The 19537-nt window shown below is 39.8% G+C and overlaps 1 long non-coding RNA gene across 1 annotated transcript; it reads left to right on the forward strand.

Moving 5' to 3' along the window:
• Positions 1-2642: 2642 nt before the first annotated feature.
• LOC119864372 lies at positions 2643-17898 on the forward strand. Its single transcript, XR_005373744.1, has 3 exons — positions 2643-2880; positions 16012-16088; positions 17849-17898. It is a non-coding gene; the product is annotated as an uncharacterized LOC119864372 (long non-coding RNA).
• The last annotated feature ends 1639 nt before the right edge of the window (positions 17899-19537 follow it).

The following is a 19537-nucleotide window of genomic DNA, read 5'->3' on the forward strand; positions in this document are numbered from 1 at the left end:
CCCCCTCTTGTTCCTTTAAATTTAATCTAATGAAGGTAGAAGAACATCGTAAAAAACGTTTTTTCCCCAGTGTGCACAAGCTCCGCTTGTAGTGCTTACCACGTTATATCCTAACTCGCAGTTTGCCCGTCTCCTTGTGGTAGACTGGTGATGTGCGTGGTCCAAGTGACCTCTCTGAACCCCCGTCCTTCACAATATGACTTTGCAACTCTTCCCTTAAAGATATGGAGTTTATTCTCCATCTGCTCTGGCCCTACCTTGAAACTGGGCTGTATTTTCTTTTTTCTCTTCTTTTTTTTTTTTTTAATTTAAATTCAATTTGCCAACATATAGTATAACACCCACTGCTCATCACATCATGTGCCCTCCGTAAGGCCTGTTACCCCGGTTACCTCATCCCTCCACATACCTCCCCTTCTGCAACCGTCAGTTTGTTTCCTAGAGTTAAGAGTCTCCCATGGTATGTCTTCCCCTCTGGTTTTTCCCCATTCTGTTTTCCTTCCTTCTCCTATGGCCCCCTGCACTATTTCTTATATTCCACATATGAGTGAAACCATATGATAATTGTCTTTCTCCGATTAACTTATTTCACTCAGCGGGATACCCTCCAGGTCCATCCACATCAATGTGAATAGTAGACATCTTTTGTGATGGCCGAGTAATATTGTATATTTATACCACATCTTCTTTATCTAGGATGGGTATCTGTCGATGGACACGGAGGCTCCTCCCACAGTGTGGCTATTGTGGACATTGCTGCTGTGAACATCAGGGTGCAGGTGTCCCGGCGTTTCACTGCATCTGTATCTTTGGGGTAAATCCCCAGCGGTGCAATTGCCAGGTCGTAGGGCAGATCTATTTTTAACTTCTTGAGGAATCTCCACACAGTTTCCCAGAGTGGCTGCACCAGTTCACATTCCCACCAACAGTGCAAGAGGGTTACCCTTGCTCCACATCCTCTCCAACATTTGCTGTTTTCTGTCTTGTTCATTTTCCCCATTCTCACTGGTGTGAGGTGGAATCTCATGGTGGTTTTGATCTGTATTTCCCCGATGGCCAGTGATGCAGAGCATTGTCTCATATACTTGTTGGCTACATGTATGTCTTCTGTGGAGAAATGTCTGTTCATGTTTTCTGCCTGTTTCTTGACTGGATTGTTTGTTTTTTGGGTGTTGAGTTTGATACATTCTTAACAGAATTTGGATACTAGCCTTTTATCTGATATGTCATTTGCAAATAATCTTCTCCCATTCTGTAGGTTGCCTTTTAGTTTTGTTGACTGTTACTTTTGCTCTGCAGAAGTGTTTTATCTTGATTAAGTCCCAATAGTTTATTTTTGCTTTTGTTTTCCCTGCCTTTAGAGGTGTGTCTTGCAAGAAGTTGCCATGGCCAAGGTCAAAAATGTTGCTGCCTATGCTCCTCCAGGATTCTCCTCTAGGATTTTGATGGATTCCTGTCTTTAGACCTTTTGGGTGTTGAGGATATTGTACAGCCACCTGTAGGAGAATGAAACTAAATCATTCTCTTATACTATACACAAAGATAAACTCAAATTGAATGAAAGACCTAACTGGGCTGTATTTTAGACTTACTTTTGGCCAACAGAACATGTACAAATGATTTTGTGCCAGTCTTGAGGCTATGTGTTGAGAGGTCTTATTCAATCCCCTTGATGTCTTGGATCCTCACCATCATGTGATCAAGGCCAGGGTAAGGGTAAGCTGCTAGAGGATGAGAGACCACATGAAAGAAATCCAACTTGTCCCCTTTGCCCTAGCCAAAGCCCTCCGTTTGCCTGCCGGTCCTCCATTGAATTGCCAGCTGATAACAGACGAATGAGTAAGTTCAGCTAAAATCAATCAAGCCTGCCTTAGACAAGAAAAACTACCCATTTGACTCAGACTCATGAATTAAATAAATGTGTGTTGTTGAATGCTACTGAAGCTGTCTGGTTATTTGCTATGCAGCATTATTATGGCAATAGATAACTGCTACACTTCCCTACGGAATTTACTCCCACAGAACAGATCTTAATATAGGACAGGTGAATTAATAAATAAATAATGAGTGAATACATGAAATTGATACCATCAACTAGATGACGTGGTGTTTAAATGGGTTCTACCTCATTAAATACAGAAGAATTTTGAATTATCATCTTATGCTTCCCTAACTCGAAATTCTTCCTCTGTCCCAGCCCATCTTAGAATTCCTGACGTTGAGTATGTAGATCATTCTACTGACCTCAGGCAACCACTGAGCCAGCTGTGCTCACCCTGCTTCTGAGCCAAAGTTATACGAGCAGAGGAGCAGCACAGAGAGATGGTGCGAGACTGTAGGGTGTCTGCCCATTCTGGGTGTAGTCCCAGATGTGACAAGGGGTGTGGTAGTGGTTGTTCACTGATGCCTCTGCCAAGAGGGGAGGAAAGAATGAATAAACAAGTTGTTCTGGAATGAGAGAAAAGAAAAAAAGGAAACTTCTCTTTCCCAGTGCACGCATGAACACACACACACACACACACACTCAGCACAGATGTTGTCGCACAACATGTAAGAATTCCATAAAAACAAACAAAACTCTGTGATGAATACAATGGAATCCGCAGCCAAGGAGACCAGAAAATACTTGAAAAGACCTCCGGTAACCAGGGACACATACAGCTGTCCCAGAGGGCAGCATGGAGGCTCCAGATTTAGAGGAGGAGGCCATCTGTGTGAGCTAGAGAGCTAAAGAAAGCTAGAGAAAAATGACTTGACTCAAACTTCAGGGGCCTACCTCAATGTGGCCAGATCTTGAGGTACAATTGAAAGTCCAGATGAAGATACCTTACAAAGCAAAAGCTTGAAGATAAGACAACCACGGCAAAGTTTTCAGAGGAAGTAAGTGGCTACAAAAGAAAATTTATGCAAGAGTCATGATAAGATTAAATTTTATGAGGCAGTCATATCTTTTTGTGCAGATTTGGAGAAATATTGGTAAAGATAGAGGAGGATGCTGATGCATAAGTATGAAATGTTAAAGCTTCATTCTAAGGGCAAAAGGCATACGATGACATTAAAATGAAGGTAAGCAAATAAAAAATAGGAAGCATTTGGACAGAGGTTAAAATGGGCATACTGTACTGAACTCAGCAAGTATTCAATAAACATGGACTCATAAACATATAGTCTTCCCTTGAGATCTTAGATTTATAGTGCACTTTCCTGGTTTTTAAACTTCCTAGAGTTGGTGAGACTTTCAAACCAGTATTTACGAGGGATCTCACACTTCACACTCCATAACTTTTAGGGCTGGCAGAGGTGAGGGAGAAGGGAACACTTCCCTTTTCATCCCATCCCAACAACTGATTGAATCCTGCGGGAGTCTTTGAGCCAAAAGCTGTGCTTGGACTCATATTTCTTTCTGTCACAGCCTAGTGATTCACATTACATTCCTCCTCCTACTTCCCTGCTTGAAACAAAGCTACTGTCCACAAGCTACTGCCTGCCCACATCCCTCATTTTTGTTTTTGTTTTTTTTTTTTTTTGTAAGCCAGCTCTATGCCCAGCATGAAGCTTGAACTTATGACCCCCAGGTCAAGAATCACATGCTCTACCAACCAAGCCGGCCAGGCGCCCTTGCCCCTGCCCTCTTGTTTCCCAGTGGGAGGTGGGTAGCTGGTTTATAAGAAGGTCTTCTTAATATTGCTCCATTCATGGGTTGGAATCAAAGGCTTCCTCTTATCTCTCACATCTCTTCAATGAGAGGAGCAAATGTTGTTTAAGGGATCCCTAACCCCGAGAATCCAGGGCTGCTTGGAGAGTTTGCTTTAATGGCTCTCCCTTTATAGCCTTGGAAAGAGCTTCTTCATCAGATTTAAGGTATGCTATGTCACTCAGAGAGCCAAACAAAAGCAGAGTACAACTCACTTTGACATTTATGGTATTTTGTACTTAATGACTCTTATACTACACTTCCTAAATTACTCTCATAAAAAAAAAAACTGAATTTGAAAAGCTATTCTTCTCAACTGCCACTAATACGCTCATCTCATTTTGCTCTGTTGCACAATTGAGCATGACAGACTTAGTCAGTTTTGATATGTTAAAATTTTTGTTTTACTCCTGCTTTGCAGGCTAAAGTTGTTTTGGTTTTGGTGCATTTTGTTTGTTTGTTTGTTTGTTTGTTTAAGCTGGGGGCAAACTAAATCTTTCAGCTATCCATAGCAATCTATTAAAACATATCTTTCCAGTGGTTTTGGTCTTTTTGTACAGAAAAACGGACCATGTGCCTGAAAGTGGCTTCAGAGTTTGCAATATAGCTGATCTTTGGATACTCCCATCTGTCTTGTGAACAAGGAAAAGCAATTTGTTCCTGCTGAAAAAGGAAGATCTGGTGTACTTCTGATGTTGAGTAGTGCTAAGCCAGAGTTAAAACAAGAGCAGAGTACTGGTGTGGATATAAGATTAGGCCTTTGAAAATGCTAGTATTTTATCTATTTTTACTTAGTGCAAGGGACATTCTACAATAAGTATTATTCAGGAAGGAAGCCCATGTAATAACCTGGCTCTTTTATCTGTAAGCCTCAGGCATTTTCATTAAGTCATCCAATACCAACAACATTGACTGGACAAAGAAGCTGAGGCTTATAAACCAAAGCATCAGTTTTATAAAAGGCTTATTCTAACTACTCTTATAAACATGGTTTTCATTCAAGATCTGGGTTACCTACAAAGAGGGAGAAAAAAAAAAAGGAAAAATGCTATTACTTTAAAAAAACAAAATTAGTATCTCAGGAGGTGATGAAGGTAGTAGTAGAGAAGTGCTCCCAAAGTTAATTTTTTTTTTTTGGAATTCAACTAGTTTTGAGTCCCTAAAAAAGACAAGAGTTTGTATAATGAAAGAATGAGATACAGACTATACAAGGCGCTTATTCTTGCACATCTGACACATTAATGGGTTCATTCTTCATTTTATAAACATTAACTGAGCAACTGCTACATTTTAGGCACTAGACCTGGTGCTAAATGCTAAAGCTACTGGAATAAATACAAAAGGATTTATAATCTTAGGACTCACAGTAGAACAGAAGAAACAGATACATATAAACAATTATAATAAGATCCAAAATGTTGACAAAAGTAAATTATATCTGAGTTCATCTAGTTTTTGTTCATTGAATAATAATAAATTATTCGTTCAAAAATTTATGTATTCATTCAACATTTATTGAGTCCTTTGCTCCAGTTGAGAGTCCAGAGGGCTCTAGGAAGCTAAGTCTTCACCCCTAAAGAGACAGCACAATAAGCAGCCAGTAGAGATATAGTGTGGAAGCAGCAGTTTGAAAAATGCTGGGGGCAGATGAAGAGAGTTATTTAATCATCTCTGAGTATGACCAGAGAAGCAGAGATTACAGCTCCTTTCTCTGGGAATAAGGGAGCTGGCATGTGCCATTTCCCTCCCCTGGCCCCCAGCATAAACACATAGCCACTTGCGGGACCCAGGGCAACACCTACACTCACTACCCTAATTTGCTTAGACCAAGCCCCTGCACTCTGCCTTCTCCCCTTCCCCCCACCAGCTCCACACTTCAGAAGATCCACCCTTTCCAGTAATGCCTGCCTCAGCTCTGGCACTATGGGCCCCATCCCCTAGAAGACCAGTGTAAAACCCAACCAACACCTCATCCTCTGACCCACACATTTTATGGGACCTCAGTTTTGGCAGTGGCTACAGTGGCAGGTCTCATTTTCCAAGCAGACCAGCACACACCTTGCTAGAAAGCATCCCATTTGGCCACAGACCAAACACTGCCCACAAAAGGTAGAGAGCCTCTGCAGACAACTGGACTGAAGGAAAATAAAACACAGCCAGGACACACACAGGACACACAGGAGATACCCCCTGAAACACCAGATTCTGGGGAACAGGGCAACTTCACTGCAGGGCACTATAGGATGTCTTCTTCATAAGGCCATTACTTCCAAGAGCAAGAGATGTAGCCGACTTTCCTAACACAAAAAAAAAAACAGACACCTAGAGACAAAATGAGGAGAGAGAAGAATATGTATGAAATGAAAGAATGGGGCAAAACCACAGCAAGAGACCTAAGTGAAACAGATAAAAGTAATATGCTGGATAGAGAATTTAATGATCATAAAGATACTCAGTGGACTTGAGAAAAAGAGTGGAGGACATCAGTGAGACGCTTAACAAAGAGGTACAAAAAGAACCAATCAGACATGAAGAACACAATAAATGAAATTTAATATACATTAGATGGAATAAATAGTAGGCTAGAGGAAGCAGAGGAATGGATTAATAACCTGGAAGATAGAGAAATGGAAAGTAATCAAGCTGAACGAATGAGAGGAAAAAGAATTCTGCAAAACCAGAGTAGATTTAGGGGAGGGAACTCAGTGACTCCATCAAGTGTAATAAGACTCACAATATAGGAATCCCAGAAGAAGAATAGAGAGAAAAGGGGTCAGGAAAAATTTTTTTGAAGAAATGATAGCTGAAAACTTCCCTAATCTGGGAAAGGAAACATATATTTTAGATCCAGGAGCACAGAGATCTCCTAACAAAATCCACCCAAGGAGGTCCACACCAAGACACACAGCAATTAGAATGGCAAAACCTAGAGATAAATTAAAAAATTTTAAAGCAGCAAGAGAAAAAGAAAACAGATACATACATTGGGGTATACCCCAAGGCTACCAGCAGATTTTTCAGTGGAAACTGCATGCCAGAAAGGAGTGGCATGATATATTCAAAGGGCTGAAAGGAAAAATCTGCAGCCAAGAATATTCTATCCAGCGAGGCTATCATTCAGAATAGAAAGAAAAGATAAAGCTTTTCTCAGACAAACAAAAGTGAAAGGAATTCAGGACCACTAAAGGAGCCCTACAAGAAATACTAAAGGACATTCTTTGAGTAGAAAGGAAAGACAGTAAATAAGATTATGAAAAGTTGGAAGCACAAAAGCAGTAAAAATATGTATATCCGTAAAAATTAGCCAAGGGATTCACAAAGCAAAAGGGTGTAAAATAGGATACCATATACTTAAAACATGGGAGGGAGAGGAGTAAGAATGTGTTCAAACTTAAGCAATCATTAACTTAATATAGACTGTTATACGCAGAAGATGCTATATACAAACTTCATGATAATGACAAATCAAAAACCGTAACAGAGACACAAAAAAATAAAGAAAAGGAATACAGTATATCACTAAAGAAAGCCAACAAACCATGAAAGAGAGCAAGAAAAGGATCAGAGAAAAACTACAAAACAATCACAAAATAAGTAACAAAATGGCAATAAATACATATTTATCAATAATTACTTCAAATGTACATGGACTAAATATTCTCATCAAAAGAAATAGGGTGACACAATGGATTAAAATAGTCAATGTACAGAAATCTATTGCATTTCTATATATTAATAATGAAGGAGCAGAAGAGAAATTGAGAAAATAATCCTATTTACAATTGCACCAAAACTAATAAAATACCAAAAACAAACCTAACCAAAGAGGAGAAAAAAAACCCTGTATTCTGAAAACTATAAAACATTGATGAAGGAAATTCAAGATGATGCAAAGAAATGGAGGCATCCCGTGTTAATGGGTTGAAAGAACAAATATTGCTAAAATGTCTATACTACCTACATTTAATGCAATCCCCAGAAAAATGCCAATAGCATTTTTCACAGAACTAGAACAAACAATCCTAAAATTTATATGAAACCACAAAAGACCCTGAGTAGCCAAAGTAATCTTGGGAAAGAAAAACAAAACTAGAGGTATCACAATTCCAGATTTCAAGTTATACTACAAAGCTGTAGTAAGTAAAATAGTATGGGAGAAAAACAACAGTATGGTACTGGCACAAGAACAGGCACATAGGTCAATAGAACAGAACAGAAAATGCAGAAATGAACCAGAAACTATATGGCCAATCAATCTTTAACAAAGTAGGAAAGAATATCCAATGGGAAAAAAAGACCATCTCTTCAACAAACAGTGCTGGGAAAACTGGACACCAGCATGAAGGAATGAAACTAGATCATTTTCTTACACACCATACACAAAAATAAACTCAAAATGGATTAAAAACCTCAATGAGAGACCTGAAACCATCAAAATCCTAGAAGAGAGTACAGGGAGTATTTTCTCTGACATCAGCCACAGCAACATTTTTCTAGATAGACATCCTGACTCAAAGAAATAAAAGCAATAATCAACTGTTGGGACTACAACCCAAAAAAAAAGCTTCTGCAAAGAGAAGAAAACAATCAAGAAAACTAAAGGGCAACCTACTACATGGGAGAAGATATTTGCAAATGACATATATGATAAAGAGTTCATCTCCAAAATATATAAAAAACTGATACAACACCAAATAAACAAATAATCCAGTTAAAAATGGGCAGAAGACATGAACAGACATTTCTCCAAAGAAGGCATTCAGATGTCCACGAAAAGATGCTCACCATCACTGATCACCAGGGAGATGCAAATCAAAACTACAACGAGCTATCACCTCACACCTGTCAGAATAAAAAAACAAGGAACAACAACGGTTGGTAAGGATGTAGAGGAAAATGTACCCTCGTGCACTGCTGGTGGGAATGCAAACTGGAGCAGCCACTGTGAAAAACAGTACGGAAGTTCCTCAAAAAGTTAAAAATAGAGCTAGGATTCAGTAACCGCGTTATTTCCCCCCCAAAAAAATACAAAAACACTAACTCAAAGGGATACATGCAACCTTATGTTTATTGCAGCATTATTTATAATAGCCAAATCATGGAAGGCAAATTATGGAAATGCCCATTGATAGATGAATGGATAAAGAAGAAGAGGTATATATAAAGATATAATGGAATATTACCCAGCCATAAAAAGGAAGGAAATGTTGTCATTTCCAACAACATGGATGAAGCTAGACAGTATAATGCTAAGTGAAAAATGTCGGTCAGAAAAGGACAAATACCATACGGTTTCACTCATATGTAGAATTTAAGAAACAAAACAAGCAAGGGGAAAGGAGACAGAGAGAGAAACCAACCAACAGACTCTTGACTATAGAGAACAAACTGATGGTTACCAGAGGGAGGCGGGTGCAGTGATCTGTGAAATAGGTAATAGGGATTGAAGAGCATACTCACGATGTTGAGCACTGAGTACTGTATAAAATTGTTGAATCACTGTATCGGACACCTGAAACTAATATAACACCGTATATGAACTATACAAGAGTTAAATAAAAAAACTTAATATGAATAAAAGAAGTGGGAGGGACAAAGAGCTCACTAACCACACCTAAACTTTTCTTAAAAAAAAAAAGGATATCAAATTACCAAAGGAATGCATTTTGTTTAGCTTATTTTTAATATTTTGGAACTTGTAATCTAATGTGGCAAAGGCCACCTTTTAAATCCATCATTTTCGTGCTTCCTTATAATAGAGAAAATTGACTTGCAAAAAATATTTAGGACTAAGATGACCCATCCCCATTATTGCATTCCCTGAATGGTGAGGAACAGCCATAGTGTAGGTGGGAGGTGGGGTGGAAAGAAAGCAGCTTCCTTTCTCACACAACTTTTTGTCTCATATGGCATTAAAAACTGCTTAATTTGCAACATCCCTATCATGTAATTGGTTTCTCTGTGCTTATAGCTAATTCTCTCCCCCAGTCTTCCAACAGAAATATAAAACTCTTTCTGATAGAGTGTAACAGGTTGGCATATTGGAAATTCCAGCTAAGTCACTGCAATATATTAAAGATGACATCTCCTACCGAAAAAAGTCAAACCAATATGTAGAATTTAAAAAGAGATACCGGGGGATCCCCGGGTGGCTCAGTGGTTTAGTGTTTGCCTTCGGCCCAGGGCCTGATCCTGGAGTCCTGGGATCGAGTCCTGCATCAGGCTCCCTGCATGGAGCCTGCTTCTCCCTCTGCCTGTGTCTCTGCCTCTCTCTCTCTCTGTGTGTCTCTCATGAATAAATAAAATCCTTAAAAAATAATAAATAAAAAACAAAAAAATAGAAAGAGATGCCAGGGAAACAGGTAGCCCCAAAACCCCAGGATATAATAGGGTCGAGAGATTAGAAATAAACGTATGATTCGTAAAGAGCAGTGTGGGTGTGTAGGGGTGTACACACGCACCCATGCACACTGTTAGACTGTGAGTTTCACTTTTCTGAGGGGAAAGAGTGGGGTGCTACCCTTTGCAAAAAGGGGCTTCAAAAAAAAAAGCTTGGAATGTCTTCCCTGGAATGTGAGAGATAGGACCACAAAGACCTGTTTCATGGAAGGCAAGAGGGGCCGGTGGTGACTGGGCAATGGAGTAAAGTATTTCTGGGAGAGGAGATGGGGATCTCGTGGAGAAGACCAGCCTGGGACTTACTTTGCCCGCCCAAGAGGACACTCTGGAAGGAGCACTGAGCTTCCAAATTAAGAATCCATAGGAAGTGGTGGACGCACGCCCAGGTAGAGAAGCACGGTCACAGGGCAGGTGTAAAAGCTGCAGGGGGCGCCTCTGTGGACCAGATTAGCCCAAAGAGGAGAATCAACCTCACACGGCTAATATGAAATCTTCTCCCCATTTTTCTCTCTCTCCCGCTGAGCTGCACCCCCCAAAACCCACAGCATCAATAACAACAGCTTGCAAGTAGCAGACACGTGTCAGGAAGGATAGAAAAGGACACTTGCCCCTTTCCCACTGAAAGCAGCTGGTCAGCCTCGGAGGGGAGACTAGATGTCAAACCAAACGCACGGTTTTAATCAGAGTCTGGGACAGGCTCTTCTAATTTACATATTGAGTGCATATTTGAGATGGAAAGTCTTAAATTCAAGGGATCAAATTTCTGGTCTTTATAGACGATTTCATTTCTGCTTTCAAATCACCGATTCTTTCCCGAGTTCCTCTTTGTAGTAAAACTGCTGAAAGCACAGGGTAAAGCCTATCACTCCGACGTTTTCCACACCTTTCCCCCAAAGCTAATAAGGTGAATGGAAACATGATCTGCTTTCCACATCTCCCGAGGACCGTTTTGCTACCTGTTTTCCTACAGCATGACAGCAGAAGTGTATTTCCTGGCCCCAAGAAATGTCTCTTCTTGACTGGCAGGTGGCTGTGCTTCAGGCATCCAGCGGCACTTCAGAAATCCAGTCTCCTTCCCTTCATGGCTCCACCGTCATCACCCTGTAGCCTCACAGGCCACCACGCTCATTTCTGCATGAGCCCCGTAGAAGAAGAAGAACAGGAAGGATCTGTTATATATGAGCATTTTTTATGAACCAGGCCCCCAAATGTCACCGATCACTTTCTCTTATGTCCCACTGGCCAGAACCCAGTGACACGGCCACGGCCAACCGTGAGGAGGCTGGGCAATGCAATCTATCTTTGTGCAAAAGGAGAATAAACAGGCTTGATGAACCACACGCTGCGTGTGCCGCCAGAGTGCTCCACTGGCCAGGGTGAGTCCGACGGCTGTGAGCTTCTGGAGAGCTGGGGCCGGCCAACCGCTGAGACACCCTAAGGGAACGATGGAGGACAGTGGCTCGATGACGTCCCCAATTTGGGCTTGCTCGATGCAGAATTGTCAGCTGTCAGATCTGTAACACCGGGCGATATATCAGGTTCTGTTTTTACTTTGAAAACATACTCCTGGAAGGCCCCTGGGCGGAATTTTCTAATCTGGACCGACTGTCCTCAGGCCTGCTCCACAGCTGTCCTGCTGAGCCTTCCCTTCACCCTCATCCACACAGGCCCTTGGTCTGCCTCCTGTTTTGCAGGCTGCTTTGCTCAGATCCGTGGGCTTGCTCCCTTACCGTCTGAGCGCCCTCTGGGTGCAGCACATCCTCTACTAGCATCCCGAGAAAGTACACAGAAGGCCCATTTTTAGAGATCTCACAGATCTGAAAATATTACTCTGACTTCACAGTTGATGGAAAACTTGGCCGACCAGGAATTCTAGGACCCGATTCATTTTTCCTCAGGATTTTGAAGGAGACTGCTTCGTTGGCTGACTGCGGCCCTTTGAACGTGACCTGCTCTTTCCGCCGAGCTGCTTTTAGGATCTTCTCTGTATTCTTAGGACTCTGCAATGTCATGACATTATGAGTTGATGTTGATTTTTTTTTCTTTTTAATCATTCATTTCTGAGCACTCAGAGGACTCTTTTGATCCACAAATTCATAGCTTTCAACACTTGGAAGTTATCTCACTATTTTTTTTAATTTTTTTTTATTGGAGTTCAATTTGCCAACATATAGCATAACACCCAGTGCCCATCCCGTCAAGGGCCCCCCTCAGTGCACGTCACCCAGTCACCCCCACCCCCCGCCCACCTCCCCTTCCACTACCCCTTGTTCATTCCCAGAGTGAGGAGTCTCTCGTGTTCTGTCACCCTCACTGATATTTTCAATCATTTTCTCTCCTTTCCCCTTTATTCCCTGTCACTATTTTTTATATTCCCCAAATGAATGAGACCATATAATGTGTGTCATTTTCCGATTGACTTATTGAGTGAAATCACTCAGCATAATACCCTCCAGCTCCATCCACGTCGAAGCAAATGGTGGGTATTTTTTTTTTTTTGAGATTTTTTTCCCTCCCTTTCTTTGCTTTTTGTTTTCTTTTTCTAAGACCTAATAGTTGAAAGTTCTGCCCCTCCCTGGTCCACTAGGCTTTTTGCTCTGTTTTGTTTTTTAAAGATTTTATTTATCAGAGAGAGAGACAGAAATAGTGAGAGAGACTATGAGCAGGGAGGAGAGGGAGAAACAGGCTTCCTGCTCAGGAGGGAGCCCGACACGGGGCTCAGTCCCAGGACTGCAGGATCATGACCTGGGCCAAACGCAGATGTTTAACCAACTGAGTCACCCAGGCCTCCCTGGTCCACTAGTTTTTAAAAATATTTTCCTTCTTATTTGCTTTCTCTTTCTCTTTTTGATCTAAATTTTTTGGAAGAGCCCTCACTTTACCTTTCGTATTTCTATTAAATTTTTTACTTCTGCTAAAAGTATTTTTATTTCTTATAATTTTGTCATTCTCTAAATTTCTTATACCTTCCTATTATTTTTTCAAGAACAAAATATACTCCGAGTCCCTAAGAATATTATTAATGTTAATGATTACTTGTTTTATAATTATTTATTCTGCTTCAATATTGTTTTTCCTTCTGAGTTCCATTCTTTTGTTCTCATTTATGACTTGTATATGAGATTATTTTCTTCCTGTATCTAGCGGTCCTTGGATATCCACTCACACTTATAACTCTGGCGACAGGACAACCCAACTGGTGGGTCTCGTTGCAGGGGGTCAGGACCCAGGAATGCCAGAAAATGTAGAGGTCTTTACTCTGGAGCCAATCCAGTACTCCAGAAAGGAATCTGCGAATATATTGCCTTTTGGATCCCAGGCACTACTGGGATCCACATTTTGCATTTGGTGAGAGAGAGAAGATTAGGGGTGTTTATTACTATAAAGTAATAAACATGTTCTCTTAGTTCCTCTTTTATCAATTCATCATTTCATCTTTCATCCTACTATTTCTGATGTCCCCAAATCCAAACTTTCTTAGGTTTGATTTTTCTAGGAAGCAAACCTCCTGTCTTCTGTAAGAGTTGGGAGAGGAATGGTTGATAGCTTCGCAAGCATCGTGAGCAATACTGCAAGGAATGAAACGCTCCTTATGCAAACCTTCCATTTAATTTTATTTCCACTCCTACGTTTTTCCTTCCGAGGTACTTGGTGCCTTCTGGAGTCTTGTGGCCTGCTTCTTGTGGTCCCCCATCTGCAAGCAGTTACCTTTTAGCTTTTTCTACTCTTCTCTTTCATATGCCAAAACTTTGGTGACTTCAAAAAACAAAAATGATCCTCTGGATCATGTATTTTCTTTTAATTATTTTAATATGTTTCAGTTGGGATTTGTTTGAGAGGAAAGGTAAATTGTGTGCATTTAATCCACCATACTTAACTCTATAAGATTTTCAGATGTCTTTTTTCCTTCCCCAACATGTTACTGTATCCTAGCATGTTTAAATCCTTAAGAGATAGGTGCACATATATGTAATAAAGCAGAGTCATTCCAATATTTTACATCCTTCAGTAAGACTAGTCATAGAATAAAGAAATCTGGTGATCTAATTTTTGTCATTTCAACTTGAATGGATATCCTTGAATGAAAACACAAATTGTACTACAAAACCAAACACTATTAAAATTGTATGATGTAACAGAATTGCCTGCAAGCGAAGTAGAAAAGGACCTCTCCTGGGTTTTTTGTGGCTTATAAGTATTTTGAAGTAGTAATGATGTCCCTGCATGTCATCGTTAGTATTTTTCTTTCATTAACTTTGTTAAATTCCGCTTTCAAAGAGCCCTGTTCATCCTTAAAGGACAGATTCTACTTGCTAGGAAACCAGCTTCGAGCATTGTCTTTTCCAGGGGCCTGCTGTACAGATTCTGATGAGATATGAAACAGAGACATCTAAAGGAATTTTTAGGAACTGAATCATTAACATCCACTATCCTTAGGTTTGATTAATTCCCTTGGAAATACAGTGTTTAGTTTATTATGAAGCTGAAAAATGTCACTTGGTAAAATTACATCCGTAGCCAAAATAATACGGCTTTTGGAAGCAAGTCAAGAGAAGACCAGAATCACCAACAGTTTGGAATTCAGAGTCACTGGAAGACAAATACCAAAATCTACTTATTTGCCCTAAAGTTACTGCAAGGAAATTGACTTTCATTAAGCTATTTCTATTCATATTATATTTTTGGGTTTCATTGTATTGGTCCATAGTGCTATGTGTAATATAGGTGCCTAAAGAATCAAAGCAAATTAATTAATTAATTAATGAACAGTTAATTGATTGGATTATATTCTGGAGAAATATAATTCAGTTATTTTTCAGATCGATTTTTCTTTAGGTAGTAATTCCCAGTTTTCAACCCTTGACTTGATGGGGCTTAGAAAAGGTATGACATAATTGTGCACATTTAAGGCACAATAATAGCAAATGGACAAAAAGTAATAACTAAATTTAAATTTAAATCTTCTTTTCAAAGACATTTAGATAATGTCTTCTTGTTTGACAAGCTCTGAGTTGTTAAAAGCTTTTCTCTAAGCCATCTAATTGCCATAAAATAGCTCTATTTGAATTATTTTTCCTGGAAAGCCAAGGCCTAGTTCCAAGGCCATGGGGAAGTCAGCCTCCTTCATGTGAAGTTAAAAAATAAATATGAGAAACAATTGTAAACCATATGACAAGTTTTCTTCTAAGACATACATGCTTCATCTATTTCTGTGAATATATTTTTCCTTATTTTCTTTAAGTCAATTAGTACATTCTATTTTGAAAGAGAGAGAGAGAGAGAGAGAGAGGAAAAATAGGGAAATAAGAAGAAATGGAAGAAGGAATGTTTAAGCTATCTGTGTTGGCTCCTATTCTGGGTTGTAAAGTCAAGTATTAGAAGACAAGTGATCAAAGAACCTATCAGAGGCCAGAGGTTCTTTGAAAAACAGCCAGAATTTTACTGTTCTTTTAAATTAGTCTAAGTTCAATTAATTCATAAAGCTATAATAAAAATTCAACCATTTAAGATATTACCTGGCAAAAGTAAGGAGAAAACCTCTCCAAATGGCTATCAACATCTTGTTTAGAGGAGCATTGTCTATTTGTTCCTACGTACCTGACTTTTCAGTTGATTTTAAGAATAGAAAAACTATGTTTTGTAGACTACTGCTAGATGTCTTTAAAGTTAAGAAGAAAAATACAGGATAAAAAACGAGATGCAATGTGGTCAAAATTTTGCTTTTGAAAATCAAAATATATAGAGAAAGAAAGAATAAATCCATTTAACTGAATTATACAGTAATAACAAGTGAGCCTCTAGTCTTAGGACCATACAACAAGAAAAATTTATTTCTTGATCATGTTACGTATCCTCACAGCTCATGACCTAATCTATTACATGTCTTTGTTTTGTTTTGTTTTGTTTTGGGACATCAGCTGATAGTAAGATGATGAGGGGAGAGTCTGAATCATGGATGGCTTCCCATTTCAACTCATTTTATTGTCCAAAGCAGGTAATGTGCCCAATCCTGATATAAATGGACTGGGGAGACAAAAATCCTCCGACAGGGAAGCAATGAATATTTGAGGACAATAATACAATCTACCACAGTTTTCCGTTTCGGTCATAAATGGGTATTCCTCTCTTTCCATATGTAAAATGAATTCATCTCCTCTCATGGGAAACAACATGGTCAAAGTCTAGAACCTCATGAATGTGTCCACATGTGTGCAGATGTGGTTCCTAAATTATGAGTTACCTAACCCTGATGCAGTCAATACACAATGGGTAGAATTCAGCCAGAATAATGCCTTTAATGTTCCCATTTGAGAAGGAGAATAGTGGAAAGAAGGAAACAAGCATTGGTCCGTAGCAACTCTAACATCTTTCTGGACAATTCTCCATTGACCACTGTTTTCATGGCTTTTGACTCCACTCTGGGATGTCTTTCCTTTTCCATTATCTCCCTTAATCACATCGGAGGAGATCATTGGAAAATGCTTTCATTAGGGTATGAGCAGATTTCCCCACATGCTTCCATCTTGTAGAAGACCAGGGACCCAACCATAATTTTACATCTTGACCAGTTAGAGATTTTTATATTTATCTGTTTTTTAGTCCAGGTTGCTGACTCTTTGGAACCAAAACTGTTGATTTATCTATTTGTTATCTTGGAAAATTCAGGGGACAAGGAGAGAATAATCCAAGTTTCCACTAATTCTCTTGCCAGCTTAACTCATATCCAAAGATAGGCTGTTCTTTGAATACACATATACATACACAGAGTATCATGAAATGTTAATAGTTGTTAACATCTGGATGATGTAATTCATCTTTCTTTTATTGTCCTATATTTTTGAAATTTCCCAAAAATAAATCTATACTACTATTAAATTCAGGGGAAAAATGCAATTTTATGACAAGAATGAATACTTTAAGTGATTACATGGAAGATTAAACTCAAATTTTTGGGCTCTAAAAGGTAATAAGTTATAATTGTTTTATATGAACATATTCAGTTCAAAACCAATTAACTTGGGATCCCTGGGTGGCGCAGCGGTTTGGCGCCTGCCTTTGGCCCGGGGTGCGATCCTGGAGACCCGGGATCGAGTCCCACGTCGGGCTCCCAGTGCATGGAGCCTGCTTCTCCCTCTGCCTGTGTCTCTGCCTCTCTGTCTCTCTCTGTGTGACTATCATGAATAAATAAATAAAATTTAAAAAAAGATTTTATTTGTTTATTTATGATAGACATAGAGAGAGAGAGGCAGAGACACAGGCAGAGGGAGAAGCAGGCTCCATGCCGGGAGCCCGACGCGGGACTCCATCCCGGGACTCCAGGATCGTGCCCTGGGCCAAAGGCAGGCGCTAAACCGCTGAGCCACCCAGGGATCCCCTTCCCATCATTCTTAAATTATACTTTATAGGAGATGGCCATATCTGCCCCTCTCTGGGAGGGACCTCAAATACTTGAAATAACTTTCAGATTCAATGTCCTGCCTTATCATTGCCCGCACAAAGCCATTTACACCACTCTGTGGAAACCAAGGACTCAAGCCTGTAAGCATTTTGCTTCTCCTTTTACAAAAATAACTCCTTTAATTCCTCCTCATCAAGAATCACTGCCCAGATTGTTTGGTAGACTGTTTGAATATTTATATCCTATCTCTACAATTCTATATTATTCTCTGTATTCCTAAGTCTTGCTACACTTATATAAAATATAATTATGTATTTTTAAATCTTTTTTTTTTAATTTTTATTTATTTATGATAGTCACAGAGAGAGAGAGAGAGAGAGAGAGAGAGGCAGAGACACAGGCAGAGGGAGAAGCAGGCTCCATGCACCGGGAGCCCGACGTGGGATTCAATCCCGGGTCTCCAGGATCGCGCCCCGGGCCAAAGGCAGGGCGCCAAACCGCTGCGCCACCCAGGGATCCCCAAAATATAATTATGTATTTTTAAGGACCCTCTTTAGTTCTGACCAAATTTATCTAAAACTGTCCTTCATGGATTGAACAAACTTAGTGTTTACCAAGCTATGATTAAAATTATTATTTAGGAGAACATTTCATATGAAGAATAATATTAATGATAAAAATTTTATCTATTAATTAAAACCTCTTCTACATGTCAACCTAAAGCACCTTGAACATAATAAAATGCATTTCTTTGAAAACGTTTTGTAATTCAGGATGTCTACTGTTTTAATTTGACTCTTCTCAATCATTATTTTTGTTAAATCAATGAGATTTTACAGCATTGTTTCAGTGCATATTTTTATGTGATTGCTTATTTGCATGAGGAACTCTTGAGGGATGTGAGGTCTATTTAACTCACTATATTGACTAATTGGATTGTACCTTGATATAAGTTGTGGATAACAATTAAAATGAATACAAGAGATTAAAGTGACTAAGTTACCCAACCAAATAGGTAATCAATCCCCAACCTTACTAATATTTGTGTTTTTAACATCTCTTTCATCATGCTCTAGTATTCCCTCTGTGGCTCTCCTGGTCAAGGCTCCCATTAGTTCTACAAGGCTTCATGCTACATCCCCTTGTATAAATCCTCCTGTGCACCTCCTGTAGGATCAACCTAAATCTATACCATGTAACTGTCCTTTCTCCATATTATTCCCTTTGTAGTCATCTTCAGTGGCTCTCCATAGCCTATAGGATACATTCAGGTTCCTGACTCTAGCATCGCTGGTCCTCAATTATTGATGCCCCAATCTATGTTCGCAACTTTATCTCCCTAACTCCTTTCTTTCTGGCTGAGTCTGTATATCCCACTGTCCCTCAAACAAGTCACAGATGTGACTCAGCTGGTTCCTGGGTTACAGCACCTTGTGGATCGAATAATCAAGAGCACTGCCTGTGAAACAACAGGATTTCAGTCCTTCTTCCTATTCCAGTCTTTATGAACATCCCTGGTTTTTTTGGTTGAAAAGAGTGGGGAAGAGTGTAGAATTGCTTCACCTGTAATTTGTGCTGCTACTTGCATCTCTGGCATCCCCAACCATCAGATGTTGCATTTGTTATCTTTCTAAATTGTTCACCGCAATCACTCACCTCCACCATAGTCGTGTCTTTCCAAACACCCCACCAGATAGCTAGTCAGACTCACAGCTCACTTTCCGTGCAGGCTTCCCATGCTTGGGACTGACCTGCTCTTAATCACACTGTAGCATCAGATCTCTCCACCACAACTCCCTGGGGCTCCTCAATGTCCCCTGTATTTGTGTCCTTATCAGGAGAAAAATTCCTAGCCTTCCATGCACCCCATCCTTTCATTGGCAAGCAAAGAGAAAAAGAATCATTGGAGGATGTACTTTGCTCAGTTTCACAATACCATCCAGGAAACAGATTAGTGTCAGGGAAGGATCAAGTACAAGCTCATGTTATGCTCTGAATGTGCCAGCCTCCTTTCTTATGATGAATTTATGTCTCTCGTGGACCAT

This window comes from Canis lupus, chromosome 19, assembly GCF_011100685.1.
Source record: "Canis lupus familiaris isolate Mischka breed German Shepherd chromosome 19, alternate assembly UU_Cfam_GSD_1.0, whole genome shotgun sequence".
Lineage (NCBI taxonomy): Eukaryota > Metazoa > Chordata > Mammalia > Carnivora > Canidae > Canis > Canis lupus.